The sequence below is a fragment of the Mauremys mutica genome, chromosome 14, assembly GCF_020497125.1.
Source record: "Mauremys mutica isolate MM-2020 ecotype Southern chromosome 14, ASM2049712v1, whole genome shotgun sequence".
Classification (NCBI taxonomy): Eukaryota; Metazoa; Chordata; order Testudines; family Geoemydidae; genus Mauremys; species Mauremys mutica.
The window spans coordinates 42,760,632-42,785,515 of record NC_059085.1 but is presented as its reverse complement, the minus strand read 5'-3'; the positions used below and the strand labels follow the sequence as shown (position 1 = coordinate 42,785,515).

Below are 24,884 nucleotides of genomic sequence, written 5' to 3'. Positions count from 1 at the left end.
CCTCTAATTTTTTCCATCCATGTGCAGAATAAATTTTGTTATGTGCACCGAGGTACGTGCCGCTGTGCGCCATCAGTAGAGACAAAAAACCTAGATATAATATATATTTTTAAAAAGTTACCATAGGGATAATTACTCCTGCCAGGACAGGTTAGACATTTTAGAACTCACTACTCAAAGAATTAAGTTTAAGTGTAAGAGAAATAAAAATTATGAAATGCATAGACCAGGCAAAACACTAAAATAACACACTTTGGAAGAGTAAAATTACAGAGAATATATGTGCATTGCAGGAAGTACCAAGAAGTAACAACAATAATAATACAAGTATGTGTTGGGAGGTGAGTGTGAAAGAGACAGTGTGTGTGTGACACAGACTGTGTGTGTCAAAGAGATGGTGTGTGTGTGACACTGTTTTTGTGACACAGTGACAGTGTGTGTGAGACACACACAGACAGTGTGTGTGTGAGAGACCCAGAGACTGTGTGTGAGACAGAGAAAGAGACACAGAGACTGAGAGAGCTGGCTGCTGGGGAAATCTCAGAAATAGTGCACTGTCTCTTTAAGAAAGGCACTCACTCACTCACCGTTCACCGCAGCAGCTCCAAGTCCTGAGCCAAGCTGTCCCCTCTCCCCTGCTCTACGGAGATGGGGTACGGGGCAGAGGGACACCCTGATATCAGCACCCTCCCCCCACTCTGCACAGACAGCAGGAGGGTCCTGGGAGCAGCTGCAGGACGAAGCAATGTGGAGGGAGGGGCACCTGAGCACACGCTGCTGGCTGTGAGCACTCGCTAATCAGCTGGGCAGCATTTGAATCTCTCCTGGGCAGCCGCCCAAGCATGCAGCTTACAGGGAACACAGCCCGGAAACCCAGGCTGCGGGCTTTCTGCTTGGGGCAGTAGCAATCAGAACTGCCCTGCCTCTTTCACCAAGGCCCCAGCCCTGCTCCGGTAGCTAGACTGGCTCTGCGGGATTGAAAAGCTGGCACAAATTGTAGGGGAAAAAACCAGCGGTGAACTGCTGCCAGGAAAGTAGGACGTTAGGACACAGCTGGCCTGATTAAACCCAGCCTTACTCTGGTCTCCCCGTTTGCATCAGCAGCGTTCAGCCATTTGCTGAAATCGAACATCTAAATGCTCAGCCTTTGCAATCACTTGATGACATTTCTACTTCCAATTATGCACAGAGGGTGCTGGTGCAGTGGGGAGCTGGCCACAAAGGCCCAGCTACTCACCTTGCAAATGGGAAGGCGAGGCAATGGGCACTGATGGCTTCCGAAGAGGAGACATCTATTTCAAAGCTGTATTTTCCAAGCCCGTTGTTATAAATGCACAGCTCTCCCTGTAGGAATCAGAGGAAGCTCCACTCACTATTCAGACATGGGGACAGGAAGCTCTGTGAGCCTACAGCCCGTCGTCAGAACCAGATACAAGGCCCACTTTAATTTCTATAAAGGTGACCTCTAAGTGGCATTAGAACTTCTGATAATTCACCCAGTGAAGAACAGGGCTAATGGCCATTCCCTTGTGCCATTACATTAGTAAGCAATGAAACATCAGCTTGAAAGGAAATGTATGCTGTAGATAAGCAAAAAGAAAAAAGTGAGTGACTTTAACCCCCTGCCACGGTGACCAGCTGTTCCAAAGGCTCTCAAGTTCTCTCGGTGGTTCTTAGTGCCGTTCTGCTCCTGCAGTGCTCACAGGGTGAAATCCACTCCTCTGCAGAGGGCCTCCGTGACGAAGCAGGACTTGAGCGGCACATGGGCCTTGAGCTGGGTTGAATTTCACTCTCTCAGAGGCGCTAGGCTCTAGGATTATTCTTCCTTAGCTCCCTCGCTACCTCACTCAGTTATTTGTTTCTGGTGGAAGAAGGTGGCAGATCAGTTGTCGAAAATCTATGGGGGAAAAATGCACTAGAGGGAAAGAGGAGTGGGAGAAAGGAGCACTGTTTGGGTCAAGTGGGGTGATCAGCATGAAACCCAGTGTGAGCTGACCTGAGGCCACCCTGCAAAGCCCATCCAACTGCAATACTCCACCTGTGACACAGACACATGCCAGGCACTTGGCTTTATGCTAAGTGACAGAAGCTAATGACAGCGGGTGCTCAGTCTAAGCCATTTCTGTGGATAGCCTTGCTAGATCACCTCAGTGATACGAAGAGCTTCCCTCTAAACATCTCCCTGGCAATGCCCATTAGCCAGCCCCAGCCACTCCGTGACACTGGACCAGGGTTTGCCATTTAACGGCATTAAACAAAACAGGATTAGACCCAGACATTCCCAACCGTCCAGCGGGGGCCCCAACCCAGAAATGTTAAGCTCCGGACTGGGGCCCCATTTGTAAAGTAGCCCTCAACCCCGCCCTGTAATGTTGCCAGCACAACTTTACACTCACAATGAACTTTGCCTACATTTTGTGCTCACCATTAATTATGGGGGCAAATGACACGAGTTAGCCATTTAACTCCCTGATCTGTGGGCCCAGTCAGGTATTGCAGGTGCAAAGCTAAGTCTTCCCATTTGCTTAAACAAATTAGAGGCGGACTTTCAAAATCAGGCCCAGTGGCTGTTTTGACAGGTGTCACGTCATTCATTGTATGACCGAACTATTCCTGCTTAGAGCTTTGGCTTGTTGCACGTGTGGAACATTTTGAATCCGATATAATTTGTTTGGCGTAAGGACAGGGTCCGAACTGCTGTACGATCACAGCGAAAGATGAGCGTTTACTATTTCAGGTGCATCTCCTGTGCTGGTCCTGATACCAGCTACATCTCCTTTGACACACAGACTTTCCAATAGCATTTAAATGGCATTTAAAAGATCTCTATCACCTCCAGGTTACTGGAGCTGCAGTGAACTTCACAAGCAATGGCGTTAACAGTAACGCTAGTGCCAACACAAGACTCCAGCCAAAGTGATGGGAAATTATTTCTGATCCAAGCTGGGGAAGCTCAGTGTAGAAGGGACAGTCCCCTGTGGATTGAGCCCCAAACTGCTGGCTGCTAGCAGGAAATCTCTGTGCCTCTGCTGAAGCAGTGATGATACTAGGATCTTGATGGGTCTGCAGCCTGCTCTTTTCGGAGCCTTGAAGCTTTTCTTTACAAGTTCTGATAGGAATTCCCTGCTGCTGGCTGCTTGGCTGGCACAGCGATCTCTCAGCTCGAGGGGGCAAAGACAGAATGAGGCATCCTCCCTACTGGATTCCTTTGCACAGACCCTACCTGGAGAATCACAGGGCTCACCAAATTTGCATGTCGGCAAGACAATTGGTATCCCAGCTGTGAGACCCTCGAGAAGCCTTTCTTTGAGGCCGTCAGAAATAACGACACTTTGTCCTTCTTCAGAGCCTTTCATCTGAGGATCTCAAAGGGCTTTGCAAACAGGAACTAATTAGGCAGAAAAAGGAACAGCAGGTGGGACACTCTGGCACGCTGAGGGGGTGGAACATGGTTTGTCTCTTTTCCATGGTACAGGCATTACATGGTGCGTGGGAGGCTTTGAACAGGAGCTGCTCTACCCTGTTGGTGACGCTTGGGCTACCTTTCCTTTGATGGTTTCATTTGACTTTGTGTTTGTGCTACTGGTGGCAGGCAGGAGTCACGCTACGGCAGCCCCAGGTTACTGGGTAATATATTGACTGATTTTAAAAGGCAGAACGGTCCAGCACACTGAGTATGGGGCTAGGAACCAGGACTTCTTGAGCACTAATCCCAGCACTACCACCACATCCGGTTGGGAGTGTTTCTGAGCAGGACACTCGGGGCTCAGTCCTCCCCTGGAGCTGAGGGATGCGAGATGAACAAAGGACACCAGAGAATCTGGGACTCCGGGCCAGATTTTCACAAATGGACATGCAATTGCACGTGCATATGTCCGCAGACACAACAGGTAACTGGGCAGAGCACAGGCCAGTTAGAGACGTACCCAGCTCTTTGTATTCCCCAGATACCCGAGCTGTGCAAAGCAACAGTGGATAGTGAAAATCAGGCTCCCAACATCATTGTGCCTCAGTTTCCCCATCTCTTATTCTGGTCTCTAAAATACCTAAGAACACAGGAATTGCCAGACTGGACCAGACCCCAGGTCCATCTAGTCCAGTGTTCTGGCTCTGGCAGTGGCCAGTGCCAGATGCTTCAGTGGAAGATGCAAGCAATCTGCATTAGGCAGTTGTGGGCTAATCTGCCCCTCACACTACATCTCATCCTTGTCTCTTAGATTGTCTTACACCCTGAAACAGAAGGTTTAGTAGCCCTCCAAAACTGTTGCTGTCATTTATTATAACTCTGGAGATTCCGGTCATCAAGTTCTTGGCCTCCACAACTTCCTGTAGCAGCGAGTTCCACAGTTTAAATCACAAGTTGTGAGAAGAGCATTTCCTTTTGTCAGTTTTGAATTTCCAACCTTTTAATTTCATTGACTGTCTTCTTATGCTTGTGTTAGGAGACAGGAAGGGCACAAATTCCTGATCTCCCTTCTCTAGACCATTCATTTTTTTATATACTTTTATGAGCCAACTTAGCGGAGAGGAAGAAGTTAACTCGCACCTCAGAGTTTTAAAAGACCTGGCTGAGGACCTCACTGGACTGTTAAAGTTGATTTTCCGTAAATCTTGGAGCCCTGGGAAATTCCAGATGGGAAGAAAGCTAATGTTGGGCTAATTTTAAAAAGGGCAAACAGGATGATCCAAGTAATTATAGCCCTGTCAGCCTGACATCGATCCCAGGCAAGATAATGGAGCGGCTGATCTGAGACTTGATTAATAAAGAATGCAAATCAACATGGGTTTATGGAAAATAGATCCTGTCAAACTAATCTGATATCTTTTTTTGATGGGATTACAAGTTTGGTTGATAAAGATAATAGTGTTGATGTAACATACTTAGAATTCAGAAAGGCATTGAACTTGGTACCACATGACATTTTGATTAAACACACTAGAATGATATAAAATTAACATGGCACACATTAAATGGATTTAAAACTGGCTACCTGATAGTCTCAAAATGTAACTGTAAATGAGGAATTATCTTTGAGCAAGTGCATTCCAGCATGGTCCTGTGGTGATCATTTCTTGGCCCTACAATATTTAATGTTTTTATCAGTGACCCTGAGGAAAATATAACACCATCACTGATAAAGTTTACAGATGACACAAACATTGGTGGAGTAGTAATTAATGAACAGGACAGGGAACTGATTCAGCATGATCTGGATCGTTTGGTAAACTGGACACAAGCAAACAATGTGTGTTTTAATATGGCTAAATGTAAATACAGATGCTCTCCGAGTTACGCAAACCCGATTTACGCAAATCCGCATTTACGGAAAAAGTTCCGTAAATTCCATAAGCTAGAAAGTTTGTGTGTGTGTGTGTGTGTGTGTGTAATGGTTGGGTATACGGTCCCGACTTAGGCAAGATTCGAGTTGCGCCAGGTGTTCTGGAATGGAACGCTTGCGTAAGTTGGGGAGCGTCTGTATAGACATCTAGGAACAAAGAATGGGGGATTCTAGCCTGGGAAGCAGTGACTCCGAAAAAAATGTGTGGGTCATGGTGTATGATCAGCTGAATACAAGCGCCCACGGTGACGCTGTGGCCAAAAGAGCTATTACGATCCTGGCATGCATAAGGAGGGGACTCTTGAGTAGGAGTAAAGAGGCTATTTTACCTCTACATTTGGCACTGGCGCACCCGCTACTGGAATCCTGTGTCCAGTTCTGGTGCCTACAATTCAAGAAGGTTGTTGACACATTGCAAAGGGTCCAGAGAAGAGCCTGGAGAATGCTTAAAGGATTAGAAAACCTGCTTTATAGTGATAGACTCAAAGAGCTCAATCTATTTAGCTTAACAAAGAGAAGGTGAAGGGGTGACTTGATTACAATCTATTGGTATTTACAAGGGGAACAAGTATTTAATAACGGGCTCCTCAGTCTAGCAGAGAAAGGTCTAACACAATCCAATGACTGAAAGTTGAAGCTAGACAAATTCAGAAATAAGGTGTAAATTTTTAACAGTGAGAGTAAGTAACCACTGCAACAATTTCCCAGTGGTCATGGTGGATTCTCCATCACTGGCAATTTTAAAATCAAAGTTGGCTGTTTTTCTAAAAGCTCTGCTCTGGGAATTATTTGGGGGAAGTCTGCCCTGTGCTATACAGGAGGCCAGAGCAGATGATAACAATGGTCCCATCCGGCCTTGGAATCTATGAAAAAATTGCAAAGAGTCCTGTGGCACCTTATAGACGAACAGACGTATTGGAGCATGAGCTTTCGTGGGTGAAAAGCCACTTGCATCCGATGAAGTGGGTCTTCACCCACGAAAGCTCATGCTCCAATATGTCTGTTCGTCTATAAGGTGCCACAGGACTCTTTGCTGCTTCTACAGATCCAGACTAACATGACTACCCCTCTGATATATGAAAAAATTGTGTTGCCTCTTCCCATATTGTTTCCTGGCCGCAGAAAAAATACCCTAAGAATTACAAGAAGTATAAAATCTAAGAGATGGGCATCCAGTTCCTACTACCACCCAGGCGAGAGCAACATTCTTGCAAATCAACTGTCTATAAAAAGTACAGGAAGCAGACAGTGAAATAAAGGGATTTTCCTCTGTTTTGACTCCAGAATTCCCAGTGTGTGTGGAACCCACGGAGATGATTTTTGTAGGTAACGCAGAAACATCAAGAGCATAACGTTCTGGAGCTTGGCATAGTGGGGATGCTACTGCAGCCTCCCAGCTGACTGAGGCCAGGGTGGGAGACGTGGAAGGCCTTGTTATTTTACTGAGTTTGAATCATAATTGCAGCTCTCAGTTGGACAGCGAGCCCAAAGTCTAACATTCAGAAGGAATAGCCGGCTACAACTAGAGGATTCCGGCTCTCCGGAACAGGGCATGGCGTGATAAACCATTCGATGAAAGAGCTGAAGACTAACAATGGAATTCAGCTCTGCCATGCTCACAGAAGCAAAGTGTGCATTTCCTGCTATGAAGGGATGTGCAGGCGCGTGTGTGTCTGAGATGGACATAAACTGCCCCCTCCCCCCACACACAATGAAAACTGCATCAATAGTTCTCCCATCTGCTCACATACATCACACACTTCATTCCAGTTTATTAGCTGGAATAAATCATAAATATTTCATTATACATCAACGACGCTCGACTCCGGGAAGGCACAATCCATCACCTCGACACTCCTTGCGACCTGCCGCCATGCAATAAGCTTTCCAGTCTATTAAACAAGATTGATACAGTGTGCTAGGATGGACTCGGAGAATTTATTTATGGTGCCCTGGGAAAGAGAGAGCACTGAATGCACACAGACAAGCCTGAGTTTCCTACGTCAGCTCCCCAGCACCTGGCCTACACAACTGCAAAGTCCTTAAATGGTAGCATGAATCTGATCCCATTTCTCTTGAACCCAGTGTAAACTGTCCATGGAGCTGGAGGCTTGGTGGCACAGCTATTCAATGCACTGGCTTTTTACCTTTGGAGACCTACAACAGTTTAGCAGCTGCCTTGATATCAGAGACACAAGTTTCCTGGGCTCAGCCCAGGCTCCAGTGATTGCTTATCCTTGTTAGTTATCAGCACTGGATAATACAGCCCAATTGAGCAGGACTGGCAGTTCCTGCTCAGGAGAGAAGGCCAGGACTCGACTAGCAGGAGTTACACAGGAGGAATGAGAAGCAACAGCAGAAGTAGGAGAGAGGCTGGAATAGCAGTGGGCACTGTAGGCTGGAACTGAAGTGACCTGGCAGAGCGGCTGGGGGGGGGGAGGGGGGAACAGCCCAAGACTGGAATAACAAGTCAGAATTGGCAGAGCTGCGTGGCAGAAGTTTTTATTTAAAAAAAAAAAAAAATTGCAAGTATGTCTGTAACAATACAGACACACACAAAAATTCCCCTAGGAGTAGAGAGTTAAAGAAACCCCTATGACAACCTGTATCTATTGGGTTTCCAGGAAATGGGGTGGGCGAAGCCCGCCCCATGCTAACGGAACCCCCCCCAGCCTAAGGGGAGGTGCCACAGAGCCTCAGAAACCCACTAATTGCGGGGGACAACTAATAAAAGAACAGGGACAGGAGTGAAGTCAAAGGGTCATAAGAAGGGAGCCTGACGGGGACACCGAGCAGAGAACCCCGGACAGCGCCCACTGCTCCTCGAAGGCGTCAAGGGAGCCAGCGGACGCCGCCCAGAGGAACTCCGCCCAGAGACGTGAACGGACTAAGGATCGGAAACAAGCCCCACAGTCGCAGGAGTCTCCATTGGCCAACCACCTCTCCCTGGTCACGTAGATGGCCATTTTTGCCAGGGCGAGGAGGAGGTTGACCAGGAGGTCTATTAATTCCTCACCCAGAGCACCACAAGGCAGCCCGGAGCACAGGATTATTGGGCAGCAGCTCTCTATCCTGCTTTGGCTACTTTCGGCCCCTCCGGGGGACTGGTCCCAAGTTTGCCCCAGAAGTGCTGCATTTCCCCCAGGGTTGCCATGGCACAGCTGTATTGGCCATTCCTCGTGTCCCCCTGGCCTTGCTCTGGCTTATTCTAATGCCAGGTTTTTCTTGGTCTCTCTCCCCCTGCAAACATTTCTGGCCATAGTTAAAGAAAGTGTAAATGTTTCAGCCTAAATTAAAATCCGTGGCAAGCAGAGCTGACCTGTCTGAAGCACTGGGGCAGATTTTACTGCCAGCAAATCCCCATGTGTCTGACCGAAAAGGAGTCAGAGACCTGCTGGCCACCACTTGCCCTTATTTTCACTCCCATCACAACACTGGTAAATGGATAACCAGTTACCTCCAAGGGGAAACCAGCACAGCAGCTGGATTCTCTCTCTCAGCCCAACAAACCTTCTTTCCAGTCCCTACAAAGCTCTGTAACAAGTCAACAGCTTATTTACAGCCCCTGTCTGCACTGAGTTGATGTACCACATCATGGCATGTCCTGCCCCTTTCCACTGAGAGTCAATTGTGGTACTTGGGGTTCTGAGCGACTGACGTCATCTAGCCGTCCACAGAGCAGGTGCAGCACGCGCTTCCTCTCTGCCCTTGCCAATGAGACGCTGAGACTCGGCGCCACCAGAGGGGTGAGATCAGTCACCCAGGCAGTCCTTAGAGTCCCTTCGCCAATGAGGTTTCTAGCTGTCACAGAAGTTTTTCCAAAGTTGGAGCAGAGCTCTACCCACTAGTCCATCACACACCACACCTGGGAGTCACCACATAGTAACACCATTCAGTCCTTCCCAGCCTAGCTGGATTCCAGCTAGCAACCTGCATGTGACAGGGGCTATTTACCCATCCTCTTATCCAACCGTCCCCCACACTCCCTCCGGTTTCTGCTTCAGACCCCAACTACAGTTTGCACTTTTCTAGAGTCGTCATTTTGCAAGAATAATTATCTAGCAAATTGTTTTACTGACTCCACAGTAGACAGTGAGCTGCTGTCGTAGATCTTCTAAATGAGGGTTTGTGGAGAACAGCATCAATCTATCTAGGGGCATGCATGTCCCCCCCACATTGTATTTGACCCCCTTGACCTGTGAAGTAGGGAGTATTATTCCCAATTTGAAGAGGGGAAACTGAGGCCAAAAGCATGACTTGTTCAAGGTCCTACAGGGGGTCTGTGGCACATGACCTCAACCCAGCTCTCCTGAATGCCAGTCCAGTGCCTTAACCACAATGCCAGCCTTCCTCCCTCCCTTCTCCCAAAGTTGCTGCTGTTTAGCAGAGCAGAGCCCAAGGAAACCCCAATGCTAAACCACCTGGTGAATTTAAGAAGCGATTAATTAAGAGGGGAAATCTGCTTTCACTGAAACTGACCTATTATCAAGAGAAGTTGGGCTCTGATCTCCTACCATGAGTGATATCAAAAGTTCTGCTAGCAGATATGGGGCTGGACCCCACTCATACAAGATGAACAATCTCAACAAACCGACTCATCATACACACCTGATCGTTCACTGGAGATGCTAACCTAATGTGCAGTGAATTCTGAACATTTGCATAGCATGCTGCATTCCTGGAACTGATTGGAGACGGCCTTTCTCCTGAAGGGGATTCACACAGCCTTGCCAATGATGATGTATTGGGATATATCTAGTCGATGAAATGCTAGATGAGAGACAACTTTAGTATGATTTAATACATGGAAATGAATACCAGTCGTCAGAGGTGACTGGCGCAAACTGTAGCTAAAAACCAGTAATTAGGATCTCCGGAATTCTACATTTCTACACCCGGGCAGTAGATTGTCCCCACTTGTGTAAGCGCCATGCTTAAAAAAACAACCTGGGCTGTGGGTAGGACACACTGTACCCTTCTATACCAACTTTCACCCAAGTGTATCAAAGTGCTCAACAAACAGTAATTAATTAAAACTCACCCTATGAACTATTATCCCCATTTTACAGCTGGAGAAACAAGGGCACAGAGAGGTTAAGTGACTTGCCCAAGGCGCCACAGCAAGCCAGAAGCAGATCCAGGAATAATATAACCAGGAGCCTTGACTTCCACTCCCCTGCTCTTGACCTGCAAACCCCACACCACCAGCTTCCTCGTCTGCTCATGGTTTTCCTTAGCCCAATGTGCTATCATATCAGGTGACATTTTAATTCTTTCTACAGGGTATCTACATGGGGAAGGAATATTTAACGATGGGCTCTTCAGTCTAGCAGAGAAAGATCTAACACGACGCGATGACTGGAAGTTGAAGCTAGACAAATTCAGTCTGGAAATAAGGTGTGAAGTTTTAACGGTGAGAGTAGTTAACCATTGGAACAATTTACCAAGGGTTGCGGTGGACTCTCCGTAACTGACAATGTTTAAATCAGGATTGGACGTTTGGATAAAAACTCTGTTCTAGGTATGATTTGGGGGCAGGTCTCCGGCCTGCGCTATGCAGGAGGTCAGAGTAGATGATCACAGTGGTCCCTTCTGGCCTCTGAACCTAGGAATCCTCTCAAGAACATTCCTGCAGCCTCAGGGGACAAGGCCTAGGACAAGACCATTAGGAAAGATGTCACACGCATGGTAGTGGCATCTCTCCTGTGCACAACAGGAGAGCTGCAGCTCCAAATAACTTGCAGCCCAGTCTTACAGCTAGGATGACCATGGAAAATCTGCACAAGGATGCGCTCAGAAACAGTAAGTCCTAGCTACCTGCATGGACTGCTCAGTGTCTCTCGGATAACCTGGCAGAGTCCATTCTGTCTGTTAATGGAGAGGAGGAGATTGTTTCCTTCTAAGTGTATTTCACTATTGCTGCCTGCTCTGTTTAACAAAGCTGGACAGACCCTGGTGTACACAGGATTCCCAGTGGAGGCCAGTGAGCTCTGAGCATGTATTGGGGCCACATGATCAGACATGCTGAAATGAGACAATGTAACTTCTTACAGTTCCTGGGAACCCCCCCAACTCTATATTACCAGTGCCTGAAATTTACACATCAGAAACCAGCTTTGCTTGTCTGTTTCTACATCTCATCTTCCTCACTTGATCCTCCATTGCTGCTCGTCAGCTTCTCTCAGCTCATTTGGCTGCTACTGTCATGGCCAACTTGTTTTGCAACATAAGCCCGGGTTCACACTCGCATCCTTCCTGCTTTGTTGTTAACTAGCAGCAATACCCAACACCCCAAATTCCATAGGTGCTTATTGGGTCATAACCATCGCCCATCCTCTAAGCTCAATCCCCACTGGCCTGGGCTGTAAAGCCAGAAATCTCTTTCTGAATCCTGCTTTTTGGACAGCTCCCACCACATGCAGACTGACTACATGGCCTGTAAAGTGACCAGAGAGCACAGGGCAACGTGGTGCCAAGGACCTGCTACCCCACATATCCCTCGCAAAAACCAGGTGCTGCCTCTGAGGATCCTCTCTGGGATTGGTCCCCTGCCACGAGGAGTGAAACTTGTTCACACAGATTTGCAGGATGACTTCCCTGAATGCAATGGCCCTAATAACCATTTGGCTTTTGCATTAGGAACCGATCTGTTCAAAGGCTCGATTGGCGTTCCTGTCTATTGAGGGATCGTGTCTGACTGGTTTCCACTGCAATCATTAATAAAGCATCAAAGGCTGCTGAGAGGAGAGGCAGAGAGGGAGAGTTGGAAACTTCTTTAAAAAACACATGCATATTAACAATGTACAAATTATTCATAAGGAATCCGCTTCCCTTCCCCCGACCTTCCCTGACTCCCCTTTCCTGGGACACCAATTGAGTGATGTGGAGGAGCCTTCACACCACGCCTCTCGCCTTCCCAACAGAGCCGCCTGGGACTAGATTTGCACAGGGCGAATACACAGACATCTCCCTTCCTGAGTACAGAAGCCCAAGGGGGAGAACTGAAATGTACAATGTGGATGTTGCATATATCGTGGGACTCTGATGGCAAAGAAACAGTGCCTTAGTGGTCCCACTGGCAGCAGTTGTCCTTAAACGCAATCCATTTGACTGCCAAAGAACTCCAGCGCTCCCACCAAATGGAAGGGAGGCACGAGCGCTGCAATCACAGCTACAGCTAAGAGACATTTCTATGGTCAGGAAATGGGCACATGGTTTTTCAGAGGAGCTGGCTGCTTTCCTTGCAGGTCCCATCAATAACTGAACAGCATTAGAGAACCAGAGGAGCCTCTGGTGATCCTTTGCACTGGAGGCAGGGGCGAGGGGAGGATGAAATTCAGTGTGAAATGTTAAGGGTCGAATTTCATCCTTGGTTAAAGTAAATTAAGCCAGATTTCTGAGGCGGGGGGGGGGGGGGTAGGGGGGAGGGCTGGATTACATGAGCAGATTCTGGTTTTCCAATGACCCACTTCAGATTTGACCCAGCTCCCAGCAGCGTTAATGAGAGAGTTGCTACTGATTTAATGCGGAGCAGAATCGGACCCTTAGCAGTTCAAGTCCTGTAGCAGGTGCAGATGTCCCAAGAAGACAATACATTAAGGACGATACAGGTTACTAAACCCCCCCAAACAATATCTGAAAATAATGGCCAGCTGTCACGCTTTGGGGGTCAGAGTCCGTCGAGGCAGAGTGCAATCTTTACACCGCTACAGATTTGTACCTGCATAGAGTCAGGAGGTAATGTAATGGCTCAGAAGAAAGGAAATAAATCTATTGGAAGGGAATAGCTGTTTGTTTACATATCTTGCCATGAACATTACCACGAGCAGCAGCAGCAGCAGGTGTATGTGCAAGCACCATTTATTTACATAATAAAATTGCCAAGTAGATTTGTAGCTTAGGGGCACCCTTGCTGCTCAATGCGTGTGCCTAACTCCCATTAGCACTAATGGCAGCCGCTGTGTGTTCACCAAGCAGAGAACAGACCCTCCGAGTGCCCTAATGGCTAATTTTAAGATAGGTAAAGATGCAAATGTTTCACTGCGCTTGGCTCCTCGCTCCCCACCCGCCCCCTCACAAGGCAGTTTGAATCTGAACATCCTGCTTTCCTCTGCCCCCATTTGTGAAAGCTGTCGGGTCTGACTAGGAACTGCCAGTTCCTGGCAAAGAAGGGTTTACGCAACCCAACTCAGCTCTCAAAACTTCTCCCAGAGACCCCTGGAGCACCCAGCATTAAACAAAAATTCCTCCAGCCTGGAATGGAATTCTTGGCATGCTTTGAACTTGGAAGCCTGTTTGTATTCCATGCCCAGCAGCTCAGAGCCTGCTGTCAGAGCCAAGCTGCGAGAAAGGGCAAAACCCTGCCGAGATGAAAGAATGTGAGGCATTGGCATAGCCTGCCCCTGGTGTTTACACCTGGAAAAAAAACCCACTCAAGGGCATCTTACAGAGAGCTGTGCTAATAAGCCTCTCCTGGCTGGAATGAGCAATACAGCTGAGCGGAGGAAACCAGAGACGCAGCAGTGAAGGAGACACTTTGGGAGCTCCTCTAAGTATCTGGGAGGCAAGGGGCTTCTGACTGTCAATGATGAATGTCGAGCTGCCCTCCCCACTCTCCCTGCTTTTAGCTAGTGGAGGTTCACTACTGGACCGAGATGAGTGCAGCTACTCCTCATTCTTTATTACGAATCAACAATCCCCACTGTCTTTATGGCTCAAGTCTAGGTTAGAAAAAGCCTTCGTGAGCCTCTTGTCAGCAGGATAAGACGCCAAGAACCTGCCCCAGAACTCCCGTCTCTAGCATCTACCTAGGCTGGTTCCTTACAGGCCAGAATGTCTCATGCCCCTTTCATGTTTCATTGTGTGGGTATGTTCCATACTCTGCTCTACACAAGCTTGACTCTGCCCCAGAGGTGTGGGAATGCCCCTCAGTGCCGACCAGCAATACTCACCCACATTCCTGTCCTAGCCCCCACCCTCCCCCCTTCTCATGGTTCAGCCTCTGAACCTCAACCCTGATTTTTGACCAACAGCACCTCACCCTCTCCGAGTCCCAAGGGCTCCCAGCACGGCCTTTGCGCCAGACCTGGCTGCAGGTCTATCTGCCAGGTGCATTAAAGGGGTTTCTTGCCTTCCTTGGAAGAATCAGCTGTGGCTGGCACTGCAGGATATCAGAACCAGCATGGAAAAGCCTAGGGTCCAAACTGATATTCTCCTCTCTTCTAACAACAGCGCAGCTCTCATTGTGCAATAGAGGCTTAGCTTAAAACACGAAAGGAATAAACCTACTGGGTCACCTAGTTCCCAGCCTGGTGCAGGCCTGCCCCTAGGATATACCCTCTAGTATTCTGACCAGTCTAGTTTTTAGGGCCTGATTTTTAAATGGCCACAATCTGCCCAGGGCCCCCCACAAAAATGTGCATGTAATTTTCCATCTAATTTGCAACAAACTTACAAGGGCAAACGGGGTATAAACACAGACAAAGGCTCAGTAATGGGTCACACTGGCCGCTTCAAGGTGCAATCACCAGCGCCAGGTGTACGACTGCAGTAGCCGAGTACAAATTAGGTCTGCAACTGCACGTACACGTTTGGAACCCAACCCTGGGCTTTTACCTTGCTGAAAACAAGGCCTGGAATGCCCCCAAGTCATGGAGCTGCCAACATTTATCCTGGGAGGCTCCCCCACTCCGGCACTTACTGCCAGCCCTGCCTGACAGCCACCCTCTTGTAACGGCTTCCTACTGGGGAGACATGTGTGTTATGACGTTACACTGTATTGCATTACCACAGTCCAGGTCACTGTTTGGTTTAGGTCAGACCTCTAGGCTGTATCAGCCCCTCAGCCCTTGCCGAGGAAAGCAAACAGATCGTTGTCCAACTTTTCCAATGCTCTGCTTCTTTGGCAGCTGCTAAATACTCAATATTTCTGGAGGAGATTCAATCCATTCCAAAGACCGATTGATCCTACAGGCAGACAGCAGCTGTAGGTCCAAGAGCAGCCATGATACTTGTGTGTCTAAAGTTCCTCCATTTCCCACAGAAGGATGTGCTGTGAAGTCTGCACATGGGCCAAAAGAGATGACGTATGTTCTTGCCAACCATCGTAGCAATGGGTATCACCGCCCATCAGGTGTTAAACCTCCATCTCAGCACCTGCCTATCACAGTGTATGCAGTGCCAGGGAGTACAACAGTAACAGGTCAGCTGATGCGTGTATGTACATCACTGAGCAGCCCCAGCCCCGTGCTCCAGGTGCCTTTGACAGATCTTTAAAATAATCACAGTCAGTACAAACTAATAGTTCTAGCAGCATCAGCTTCACCCACTGAGCCAAAACTAACTGACGGTGGGAAGTATCATCCCCCATCCTCTCTCTCTCTCTCTCACACCCAGTCCTCACGAACCCCTGTGAATAGAGGGGTTCTGCAGCATGTCCTAGCAGCCAACAGATATGGGCTATTTCAGACCAAGAGGTGGAGGGAGGGGAATTCATCGACAAAGAACAGCCCCTTGCACAGAACCTCTTGCCCTGCCATTTTAACCCAGGGGTTCTCGCTCAAGTCCCTCTACCTAGCACACCAGTGGCAGGATAGAATGAGAAGAGATGCAGATTCTCAGGTGGAAAAGTACCAGGACATTTAACTTCTCAAACTTCACTCAGAAGCCAACAGGCAGCCAATGGGAATCACAGGGCAGGTATCATGTGCTCACAGCAAACCCCGAGGAGGGATCATGCCCCAGCTTCAGACTCAGAACGGATCTGCAGAGCACACTGCAGCAATCTTGCCTTGTAAAGGTGTGGCTGCTGGGAGAGAGGTCCTCATTTGAGAGAAAATGAGACAACCCCCTGGCCCGGACCAGGAGATAAACATCAGGTACAAGCAGAGGCCACTGTGGCTTTTTCTCATCTGCACTTAGCTAGGAAGTTGTATCTTGTTTACAATTCAAGTATAAGCTCTTTGGGGCAAGCCCCTGTGCCTTTCTGGGCATTCCCACGGCACCCTGCACATCAGGACCTGGATCCCGATTGGGCCGCTAGGTGCTACCACAATACAACAATGAATGCCAGGCACAAACCCTCAATCAAAAGGGAAGATATAACACCAGGCGCATCCTTCTGCTTCCCTCCTTCAACGCTACCTGACTCTCATCTGGGCTGATGCTCAGCTAGCCTCAGCATGCTCAGCATGCTCCGGTGGCTAACACGCTGGGACAGACACTCAGCTGCTCCCCCAGGATCCCAGGAGAGGCAGACACAGAGCTGGGTGACAGCAGCATACCCAAGTTCAGGAATCATGTCGGTCGGTTTCATCAGCATATCTGTATTATCCTTCTCCCCCATACTTCCTCTCTTGTTTTTGCAGACTCTCCGTGGGGGAGGAATGGCGTTTATCTCTATGCTTGGACAGTCCCTAGCATGCTGTGGGTGCCACCTTACTAACTGAAGGCACAGTAACCCTTGTCTCCTCACATTCCCTAGGAGCTTTCTGATATCCACTAGTGAGATATGACGCAATTTCAGGCTATAGAAGACTTCCAATGTCCAGACTAAGGAAGCCCAGATTGCTATGAAAGGCACCATATCACCATCATGGAATGGAACAGATAAGCCGCCAAACCTTTGGATGCTTCTCTGAACCAAACAGCCAAGCCTCTGTAGGTTCACTCATCATTAACAGGAACTCATGGGTGACTGATATGACACAAGTAGGCTGAGCCTCCCTGCTGCTCACAGCCAGAATGACTGCAGATGGGTTTGCCCAAAGGACAAGCCAGAAAAGAAGCTGGGTAAGTAAAAATTTGCATTTAAATATTTATAGAAATCCCTGCAGATGACAAGATGAAAAAGCAAACTCCAAGAGTAATAAATAAGTAAACGCTCCAAGGTGTGGCAGACTAGCAGAGCGTGTCTGTCACTCAGCTGGTGTCACTTTGAAGAGCTTGGCTATCGTATGTGAATTGCTAAAAAATAATAACGAATGACAAAAACATTAGAATAAAAACCTTTGCTCTGCTCCTGCCCTTTGCAGAACAGCGGCGGGATCAATTACACGCTAGCTAAAGAGAGCAATACCTCTTCTTCCCAGGGCAGTGGCCTGCCCTTGTCTCTTGTGAGACAGATAATTAAATAAACCATTGAGACAGTGGTGGGCAAATGCTGATGCAGGGGAACTGGTGAAAGATTTCTAGCACAAACTGTTTGTTTAAATATACAGGAGCCCCTTGTATTTTTGCTTAGAGCATAATACCATTAGTTGTGAGTAAATATGTTCCCAATTGTCTTGGCTGAAACCCACGGGACGTCTCCGTTGAAAGTAAAGAGCCTGGAGCTATCACTTCCTATGATGTTATCTGTGCAGGATTACAGAGCGGGTAGGAAGGCCTGCGAGAGGGAGCCTCTTAAAAGTTAGAGGCATTTGGCTCCTTTTCAAGCATTATCATCAGCCTGCTCTACAAACACAGCGCAAAAGTGCAACCACTTAAAGGCATTTGGTCCTGGATTATGTCCGTTAAAAACAAGACATTACTTCCATATACCGGGGGAAAGGAGAGAAGTAAGGGCACTGTAATCCACTTATTTGTCCTATGAGCTGTAATCAATTTGTGCAATTCCACGACCCTGCTTTTGTGCTCCACTTACAAGTAGGTTGGCTTATGTAAACCAAAGTGCTGAAAAACTGTCCAGCAAGCCAACCAGACTGGGTGGGCACCGCTGGACTGCCTCAAGCAACAGTAAGAAGACAGGGAGGAAGAAGAAGACACAAAAGAAGCAGAAGAAAAACAGACTGAAAGAGAAAAGAAGAAGGAAGGTAGGATTTAAACCAATTTACTCTTGAACAGGGCATCTCCTGCAAAACTGAGCTCTAGTGTTTGAAAATAATCACCATCAGCCATCCATCTACAGAAGACTGGCGGTTCCTAGAAACGCCACAGTAACCTTTCCCACTGATGTGCTGATTTAGGTTCTGCTCCCCTTGTGAGGTGATGTGCAAAGAATTCCAACAAGGGGGAGGAATCTGCCCTGGCAGCTGGGATGTGAACCTGCAGCATCATCAAATCCAAAGGCAGCAGCGCAACCTCTTGCAGACATCTTGCCAAGCAGGAATGGTGGCACTTATGGTAGACAATCTGCCGGCCTCCGCCATCCAGAAAGTGTAGCTATTACAACTGCAGTGTTGTTGTAGCCATGTTGGTGCCAGGATATTACAGAGGGTGGGCGAGGTAATATCCTTTATTGGACCAGCTTCAGTTGGTGAGAGAGATGCTTTTGAGCTCACCCAGAGCTGTTCCTCAGCTTTGGGAAACGTACACTCTGCCTGTATTTCGCAGACCTGAAGAAGAATTGGTCTCGCTAAGCCTTTACAAAGACTCTCACAAAACTGTAGGATAACCCCAGCCAGGGCGGTTATCAAGGCTGAATCTTCAGCACGAAACCTGGGCAGGAAAGTTTGAAAGGCTGAGCCCCTGTGGCATTGCGCCTGGCTTTAAAAAGCGGCAGAGAACAGACGGCTGACCCTCGTTTGGAACAGCGAGCTGCCAGACTGAGCTCTGCAAACACCGAACACCGCTTGTGATTGGACGGCTCTTTAAACTTGGGCCACCCAACATCCCCTCGTCAGCTTAATATTCGGCTTCCCACTCTTGCACTCACCTTCTCTTCGTAGAGCTGCAGTACGGTGAATCCCTCTCACATTCCCAACCCCCGGCAGACACACTCCCCTTCAGTGCTGCACCCTTCCGGTTTGCCCCAATCCTGCTACCTGTGGCCACTGCATGACAGCAAAGATACGACCCTGTGAGCCCTGTCTCCCATTTACACCTCTACCCCGATACAACGCTGTCCTCGGGAGCCAAAAAATCTTACCGCGTTATAGGTGAAACTGCGTTATATCGACCTTGCTTTGATCCCCCGGAGCGCACAGCCTGGCCCCCCCGGAGCGCTGCTTTACCGCGTTATATCCGAATTCACGGTAAATAGGGTTGTGTTATATCGGGGTAGAGATGTACCTCACCATGAATACAGCCCCACTAGAAACTACGATGGCCCCACTGAAGATAATGGGAACTCTGCCATTGATTTCAAGGGGACCAGCATTTTATCCCTCTTGCCCCACTAATGTTACTCAGGTATTTTTGTCAGATGACTTGCCACTGACCCTCCCCTGTGAGAGAGCGGCTCCTGTTTCTGGGTAGGCACAGAGGTGCTGTATATGCACAACAGCAATAAGTACCCACAAGAAAGAAGGTCCGATCAACAATCCAACAGCAACATCTACTTAGTACGAGCAGAAAGGTGATTGTCAGGCCCAGCTCCCCATGTCAGCCCACTCGCTCTCCCACTCGAGTTCACGTCTCCCCTTAACTCCTGCTGCTGACTAGTCATTCCTGCCAGTGGCACTTCCACCTGGCCTACAAGACGCGACTTGTCGACTGTAAAGTATAATTGTGGAGGGGACCCTACACTCCTGCCCTGGGAAGGAAGGAAAAGTCGCTACCAACACCTGAAACCTGAGTGAACAATGCCTTGCCTGAGAGAGCTGGACTGATACACCACAAACTGCGAAAGAAACCAGGAAACCACAATTAACAGCCAAGAGCCTGGTTTTCAGAGGTGCCAAGCACCTGCTGCTCCCATCGACTCCAGCTGGAGCTGTGATTGCACAGCACTTCTGAAAATTGAGTCCTAAATACACAGCGCTCTGGTAAAATCAAATCTGCACCATCCAGAGCATGTGATGCAATTAGAGACTAGCTTTTTAGAGCAGTAACCGACACTGGCCCAATCCTGCTCTCATTGACAGCGATGTAAATCTGGAGCAACTCCCTTGACTGCATAAAGAGGTGACTTACACATCCAGTTAAGGAAACACAGAGATTCAGTTTTGCTACATTCCAGTGCACCTAAGACTTAGCAGCCATCAGAAAAACCTGAAATGTGATTTCATAATGGCATGGTCAAACCTTCCAACCAGGAGGAACTAACACGTAGCAGTAAGAAAGAAAAGGGAATTCTCTCCTGGGAGCAGCACCTATACGGGTAGGAAACCAAAAAACAGTTCAAGGCCATAGGGAATCTCTTAACCTAGTGCACAATTTTGGGAATTCCTAGTTATCTGAACCACAGTCTCCTTTATAATGACAAGGTCTGAAAAGTTAGCACGTTAGCCACCATGACATCTTTATACTTTTTTATCTTAGACGACAACTCTATGATAAGGGCTAGCTGGAAGCACAGGCCACTATTATTCCAGGTGGGACTCCGCTGAGCTCTCTGAAGAGACACTGGGCCTTCTGTCCGCACACCAGGAAGATTCAGTCTGATGTCCTGCTTAAAACCATCAGACACAACTGTGCTTCGGGCGCGGTAGTTTTCTTGGTGAGTGACTGTACTAGCTTTCCACCTCTGCAGCCCTGGGTTCAGATTAAGAGAGGCTCACAAGTAAAGTGGGTCTGGCTGTCTTAACATGATCCTAAATGAACACACATCCCTATTGCTAACTCTCACTGTATTTTAGCTCAGCTTAGGGAAAGGCCACAAACTGGGCTTTCTTTCCAGTCAGACACCTGTAGGCACAGCGCCCCACAGTTAACATGCCTGGCTTGTGAGCTTTAATAGTGCAACAGTCAGAAAAAGAAACTCCCCATCCCAACCTCAGAGGGAGCCAAGACTACTGGGGGCTCACCAAACCAGTAAGTCACTCATAACATCTGCAACAAATTATAATTAAGCAATAATTTTTTAAAAATAGAATTTGTATTAGCTGAATTTATGACTAGGAGAGACATTGCAAACAAACAGAAAAATTGCATATTAGGATGCTAATTAGATGCATGTGCTATTTATAAATGCCTTTGATCAGGCGAACACGTTTTCCGTTTCAGGTGTCAGTGTTACGCCCACAAACGTAAATGATTTCACTGACTGGGAAACACCTGCTTATCTCTAGAGATAGGGAGAATGCCAGGGGAAGTCGATGCCAAGGGAAACACACTGTGGGCTGCTCAGTGTCCTATTGCTATCCCATTTTGTGCTTGGTGACACGAGGAGTCAGATCATGTCCAAAAGGGGAATGGCAGCCTATTCGGACTGACCCCAGCTGAAACAAACAAGGGGCTATAAAAGGTTTGCCCTGTTGTCCAAGATAATTCACACAGATACTAGATAGCTCTGGGCTGGACGGCAGCAGCAGGCTTTGCCTTATTCATCAGTAGACGGGGTGTCAATTTGTCATGGTACATTTGGGGTGGGGATGGCTGGGTTAAAACAATCAAACCATGGAAATTACAGCAAACCTCTGACTGGCTTTGTTGTGCCGTTCAGAAGTGTTCAAGGGGTGTTCCAATGCCACTGGGAGACCCAGCTTGTCCCCTCTTCTCACACGTGACCCACCTCAGCCATCTTGACTGGTAATTTAGTCGTGCCAAGAATTGTTTCCCTAAATGCTCCTACACTGAGCCACTGGCTGGTCTGAATCATAGACAAAAGAACCTCACAGTTCAAGAGAAAATAACTCAGACTGGGATTCAGTGGCCTGTGTCCCTACTGTATACTTACAACAGTGCTTAAGCAAGTTTGTACAAGAAAGGCAAGTGCAAGAAGGTGCTTGAGAGATGTAGTACATAAAGTCTGCTTCAGAAAATCACTGGGCCCCTATGCTCAAGATGAGATTTGTAGCAACAGCAAAGAACCTGGAGTTTCTCCGGAGGGACTTGTGAGTGTTATCACTTTACACAATTGTCACTAGTGGGCTGAGATCCCTACAATTTATCGCAGTTCCTATGAGGTGATGGAGAAGCCCAATCTGGAAGCATTGCACGCTCAGTGAGAACACGTGCAAACAGCCTGCTCATTGCCCAGACTCAGCAGGGCTGCACTTAGTTTGAAAAGGCAGAAGCATGCCAGATTTGATGGGTACCTTCCTGCTTTCTCCGATTATGTTTTACTCTCAATCTGTTTCTCCATCATTTCTCTGATCCCCCCACTTCCCTGTGGAATGTCTGGGGGGATTTTCCTACCCAGAAATAAAGGGAGAGCTGTTCTCCAATGTCCCCTCTCTTCTAAAGCCCTAAATGGAAGAACTTTAGGGGGATGTTTCAAAGAGACCTTTTGGCCTACAGGAAAAGTGTTTGATAGGGGCCTGGGGGTTTCGTGACCATTGTAAAGGGATCTTGCAAGAACTCTGAATGATATAACAAGATTCAGTAACATGAAAAACAACTACAAGAGCTGTTGTTTTTTTAATAAGCTCAAAGTAAGAAGCTTAAAAGAAATGAGTCATTCTGAAATGCACATCAAACAAGTTAAATAACTCTTACTTTCTTAACAACATATTAATCAAAGTGCACTGATTCTTGAAGCAGATTCTGCTACCAATGAGCCTTCTATCTTCTCAGCCCTGATGCATGCATTAAGAGAGTTTTATACTGACAGATCCAATATAGCAATCAATAAAATCTTATTATATGAAGCTGAGATACAAGGATTTGTAGCAGGATTTATGCACTACCTTCAAACCCAGTGCTATTTCATGTCTCTGTCTGAACCTGTAATTGAAAATAAATCTCCCCATATATACCGGATTCTAATTTTCTGGATGTATGGGCAAATCTGACTGGAAGCCAGCCTTCCCTTGGGGAAAATGCAGCTCTACGACCTTCTCTCTCCCACGATTTCAGGCCATTGTTTTGCCAGATTCCTCAGGACAAGGCAGCCTTGGCTTCCATGGCACAGCGGAGAAAGGATGCATGGGTCAGACCGACAAGACTTTGGGCACTATACTGCTTTTGGAATCCATACAGCCCCTCAACTCCTTCTGTCCCACAATGAGGACTACTCAAGACGACATATTGGCTGCCTTGATGACGATCATCACTTACTAGGCAACAACACCGTGAACAGCATTTAACCTGTACAGGTGCGAGGGAGCTCGGGTGGATGGATAAAGGAGCGGGGAGGGGGAAACGGAAGAACAGAATGTTGGCAATGACGAGGGTAATATTTGTAGACCAATATTTTCCAATCCATAGGGCTTGCACGGTGGTGGTGCAGGGGAGGCGGATTTGGGTCTGAGTTTCAATCTCGTTCCCCAGCCCAGCTGGGCTCGCTCACTGTGAAGGTATCACACTGAGATGGGAGGAAGGACCTGATACACCTTTCCTGTGGATTTGTCTCGTACTGCTAAGACTCAGCACTGCTCAGGTACAGAACAGTAGGTGGACACTCAGCAGTCTCTGGAAATGGCTGGAGGCCTTTGATGTAGGCAGCTCTATCGATAGCATTAACACAACACAAATAATCAAATTCACATCGGAGTGAGTGAGAGAGACAGACAATGGCCCTGGTGCAAATCTAATGAAATGAAGGCAAAGACAGTAGCAGTAAATAACCTACATGGCAACACTTTTCAGACTCTTCTCAAAGGATCATGGGACGATGTATGTCATGAAGTACTGCCAGCAGCAGGGTTTTTTTTTAAAAAACACAGATTACTTTAGACATGTCTGTCCTGCCTCTTAAAATGAGACCCTCTGTAGAAGGCTGTAGGTATGTGTTTCTTGTATGATGGATCTATGGGCTTGTCTCGTTTGGAGAAGGATAAGGGCCTGCAGGTGCGTTACTGTTGCACTGGGCTCCTTTCCCCTTCTTGGTGTAGCTTTCATCAGGAGCACTGGAGGGAGCTGTGCCTCACGTGAACAAGGCAACGCTTTAGGGGGCTCGTGGCCACACTCGGCAACATCAGTTTTCACTTCTGTAAACAGGGAATGATCATCCTCAACCTGCAGCATGTTTTTGAGAAACGCAGACTCCAAGGTCTTCCTCAGTGCAGGGAGCTGGACTAGACAACCTCTTGAGGTCCCTTTCAGCCCGACGTTTCTGTGATTTCGTGACCCAGGCCTTCTCCTTTCAGAGAGGAAGAAGGGAGTTTCATAAAGGAGTTTTTGGTAAAAAGGGAAAACACGCCACTCAAGTAACAGTTAACCTGCTTTCTTTTTAGTTTTTCTTCCTGTGCTTCCTGAGAAACATACGGCAGCCACATTTACAGAGGCACTGACCAGCCAAAGAGGAGAGTATCGGGCAAGGCAACCAAAGGGAATTGAGAGCACCCAGAAGAGCTGAAGACACTGATCTGCCTGAAGAGTGACCCTGTAGCTGCAGAAAGTGAAACATATGATCGCTGGACAGATGCCGGCAATGGGTAGTTCTGCAAGTCCTGAGCTGTTACACCTTTCAAGAGTGTTTAGTAAATGGGATTGTGCCTTAAAAACGCTAATCCTATCTAATGCGGATCATCCAGCCTGAGAGTGGTGCATCTAACAATGGTGTCAGCTGGAAGGATCTGATGGAGAATGAAGTAGTCGGGAGGAAGTTATGGTTTTAGTAGGGATACACTACAATAGTGAAGTCCTCTTGATTCCAAATTACTATGAGTGGTTTGGGACCAATAGCTATCAGGCAAATAACAATCTTGACACGGAAACCTATGGGATGAAGGAACTTTCAGATAAAATAATCCAGAGTTTTTGCAGACTCAACCTGAAGGA

At 47.7% G+C, this 24,884-nt stretch overlaps 1 protein-coding gene across 4 annotated transcripts in view; it reads right to left on the bottom strand.

The window, feature by feature from the left end:
- The window catches only part of ACSF3 (acyl-CoA synthetase family member 3), a 105,056-nt gene that overhangs the window by 18,851 nt on the left and 61,321 nt on the right, over positions 1–24,884 (bottom strand). Inside the window, exon 8 of one of the 4 annotated variants that reach the window (XR_006573398.1) lies at positions 1,238–1,344. The exons of the other annotated variants lie outside the window; for them this stretch is intronic. The gene's annotated coding sequence lies outside the window, so the exon portion shown is untranslated. The remainder of the gene's footprint in view (positions 1–1,237; positions 1,345–24,884) is intronic. 4 annotated transcript variants of the gene reach the window in all.